Source organism: Miscanthus floridulus, chromosome 10, assembly GCF_019320115.1.
Source record: "Miscanthus floridulus cultivar M001 chromosome 10, ASM1932011v1, whole genome shotgun sequence".
Lineage (NCBI taxonomy): Eukaryota > Viridiplantae > Streptophyta > Magnoliopsida > Poales > Poaceae > Miscanthus > Miscanthus floridulus.
In genome coordinates, this window is record NC_089589.1 from 34343490 (window position 1) to 34347822 (window position 4333).

The window sequence follows — 4333 nt, forward strand, 5'->3', positions numbered from 1 at the left end:
TGTTCCCCTTCGAGAGGTTTATGGGAGTCTTGAAGAAATATGTGAAAGTCCGTTCTAAGCCTGAAGGAAGCATCGCCCAGGGCTATGGAATAGAGGAGGTCATTGAGTTTTGTGTTGACTTTATTCCTGACCTTGCCTCGATTGGCGTTCCCGAATCGCGACACGAGGGGAGACTCAGTGGTAAAGGAACTTTAGGGAAGAAAACATATATTGGCATGGAAGACGATTATTTCAATAAAGCACACTACACAGTTCTTCAGAACTCGTCATTGGTGCATCCATACATCGAGATACATAAGGAGTTCTTACGATCCAAGTTTCTAGGAAAGACTGAAGCTTGGATTAGGCGTCAGCACATGGAAAGTTTCAGTGGTTGGTTGCAAAAAGAATGTCAAGGCGATGATAATATTGATGAGCAACTGTATTTGTTGGCTAGGCAACCATCGTGGCATATCCTCACGTACCAAGGGTACGAGATAAATGGGAATACATTTTACACAGTTGCCCAAGATAAAAGGAGCACCAATCAAAATAGTGGTGTTTGCATAGATGGCACATATCCAAATGGGAATATACAAACATATTATGGTCGCATAGAAGATATATGGGAACTAGACTACGCACCTAATTTTAAAGTCCCTTTGTTCCGGTGCCAATGGGCGAAGCTGACCGGAGAAGGGGTAACAGTCGACAAAGGGTATGGAATGACAACAGTGGACCTCAACAATATTGGGTACAAAGACGAACCATTCGTCCTTGCTGCCGATGTGAGTCAGATGTTCTATGTGAAAGACATGTCTACAAAATCAAAGAGAGGAAAAAACGAAGACATCAACTCAATGATCAATGAGCCAAAGCACCACATAGTTCTTTCTGGGAAAATAAATATAGTGAGAATTGAAGACAAGTCAGACATGTCAGAAGATTATGAAAGAAATGTCCGAATTCCACCCTTCGTAGTGAAGAAAGATCCAAGCATCATGTTAAATGATGAAGACACTCCATGGTTACGACAAGATCATAACCAAGGGTCATACGTCAAGAAGAAATTCACTGTTGTGCCCGCATGATACAACGATGCACTGTTGTGACATAGTTTTAGAAAGTCTATATGAGATTCAAGAATTTATGACTAGTGTTTGATAAAACTTTCTCAAATGGGAAAATGAGCTATGTAACAATTGTAGATCTTGCTGAGATGATCAAACTTGGTATTTAGAGTTTTTTCATTTGAGGTCATTTAGTGTCTCATTTGAGCAAGTTTGACCAAGTCAAATTTGGTCAAATGAAAAAACAACACTTTGACTCTAGTATTATGAACTCTAAATGACTTCAAATTGAAAAGTTTTGAATACCAAGTTTGTTAAAATCATCAAGATCTACAATTATTGTTTTGGTCAACTTTCCATTTGAGATAGTTTGGACGGTTCAAATTTGTGATTTTTAAATTTCAACGCCTATAAACTAGTTTTCGGAACCATAGATTGTCTCAAATTGAAAAGTTTTGAATACCAAGTTTGTTCAGCTCATCAAGATCTACAATCTTTATATAGGCCATTTTTTCATTTGAGAAAGTTTGAATAAAATGTAGTTCAAATTTCACAAGTGTGTGACATAGTTTTAGAAAGTCTATATGAGATTCAAGAATTTATGACTAGTGTTTGATAAAACTTTCTCAAATGAGAAAATAAGCTATGTAACAATTGTAGATCTTGCTGAGATGATCAAACTTGGTACTCAGAGTTTTTTCATCTGAGGTCATTTAGTGTCTCATTTGAGTAAGTTTGCCAAGTCAAATTTGGTCAAATGAAAAAACAACATTTTGGCGGGCTGCCAAAATTTTCAGGCCTTCAGTCCCGGCCCAGGCCAGGAACCGGGACTAAAGGGTTAGCAGAATTGCCCGCCCAAAAATACCTTTAGTCCCAGCTGGTAACACCAACCGGGACTAAAGATCCTTTAGTCCCGGCTGGTAAGCCGAGCCGGGACTAAATGGTTGGACCTTTAGTCCCGGTTTGGCTTACCAGCCGGGACTAAAGGATCTTTAGTCCCAGTTGGTGTTACCAGCCGGGACTAAAGGGTCCCAGCCTATATATATCGAACAGTTCCTCTGTTCATCTTCTACTTTTCGATCTACAACGTCGATCTCGTCGTCTCTGCCGCGCCCGGCCACGTCGAGCTCTGTCGCGCCGCCGTCGTCGTCTACCCCCGCCCGGCCTCGTCGTCGAGCCCCGCCCGACGGCCGTCGAGATCGTCTCCGTCGTACGTTGTCCTCGCACGGCTCAGCTCGGCCCCGTGGCCGGCCATGCCAGCACGCCCACCATGGCCATCCGCCCCTAGCCAGCTGCTAGCTATAGCTCGGTCATATTTTTTTAGATAGTTTTTTAGATAGTTTTTTTAGGTAGTGTTTGATATATATGTTAGATTAAAATGTATTAAAATTTAATTAGTAGTTTATTCTTAGTTTTTTAGATAGATTTTGATATATGTTAATTAGATTTAAATGTATTAAAATTTAATTAGTACTTTATTTCGATAGTTTTTTTAGATAGTTTTTTATTATAGTTTTTGATATATTTAGTAATGAATATTCCATCTCTCTCTATATATGTGTTAGATTTAATTTTGATTTAGTAATTCTATCTATGTATATATGTTAGGTTTAATTAGATTTAGTAATTAATTCTATCTAGAGATTCTATATGTATACATATATATGTACTTAATTATTTCTATGTGTATATATACATGTACTTAATTATTTCCATGTGTTGAGAGAGAGAGAAAATTGTATCTAGAGAGACATTCTATGTGTTATCATATGCATATCTAGAGATATATACATATGCACTTATTCTATGTGTTGAGAGAGAGAGAAAATTGTATCATTCTATGTGTATATATACATGTACTTATTTCCATGTTTTTGGATCGAAAGTGTTTTTGATTCGATTCCAAAGCCTATACCTTATTATTGTTTATCCTTATGAAATATTATGTGTTATTATATTTAATTGGATTTAGTAATTCTATATGTGTTATCACATATACTTATGTTACGTGCCATAGTAATTCTATCTATGTGTTATCTTGAAGATACAAATGGCTGCTCCGGATGATAACTTGAATGATGACATAATGGCGGATATTATCAACGCTGGCACCAATACGGATGTAGATGACACGAGTCAGTACTTTGCTGATTATGAGGATATCCTGAATATCCCGGTGGTTGAAGATCAACAAATTGTCGCGCAAGAAAATACTGGCGAGGTATATTCGATTATCTATCATCTCCTATAGATGCATGCGTACGTATATTTATTGTTAATCGTTGTGTTTCTGCTCATGTAGCTGGTCTCTGGATCTACATCAACCACCGACAAGAGTAGAAAAGTCCGAGGGCCAAAAAAGCCATTAGAGGGCCGTTTCATAATATCAGAATTCGACACCGACACCGGTAAACCATTGGGACCACATGCTCAGACATATGTCAATCAATGTGGGTTCATTGTAAGGGATAGGATCCCAGTTAGTGCTCGTGAATGGAAGAAGAAGATATCCGCTCCTAATGTTAGTTTTGTATCTGATCGTGACAAGAACCTAGCTTGGAGAGATATCACTCAGCATTTCACATTACAAGGAGATGATGCTTTGAAGGAGCTAGTGAGGGATTGGACAATGAAGAAGATGGAAGCATTGTTCTAGAGTTGGAAGAAGACATTGTATAAAAAGTTTATCTTGAAGAATGAAACGTCGGATTTCAATGCTAAGGCGTTTGTCAAGTTGGAGTCCCATTGGGATGACTTTGTACAATACAAGACATCTCAAGAGAGTGAGGAACGTGTGATGAGGAATTAGCAGAATGCCCAACAGAAGCAATACCATCATCGCATGGGATCAGGTGGTTATAGGAGTGCTATTCTCAAGTGGCAGAACCTAGAAGCAGAGATTACTGCCAAGGGAATCATACCTAAAACAATAGAGAAGAACTGGCCTCAACACGTGAAGAATTGGTTCTACGCTCATGGGGGAAGCCTAGACCCAGACACTGGCAAGCTAATTTTCGGCCAAAAAATTGAGAGAGCAACACAGAGACTAGCTCGTGCTAGGGAAGAAGCTGATAGTGGTGTTTTCAAGCCCAACAGAGAAAAGGATGAATTGACATATGCCCTAGAGAATCCTGAACACGATGGTCGAACAAGAGGCTATGGGGCGGTTCCGTGGCTACAAGAATTCCCAGCAAACAAGGATACCTACAGAAGCCGCCAGAGAAAGAAGGATGAGGAGGCAGACCGAATCCGTGTATTGGAGCAATTTGTTAATGAGTCACGAC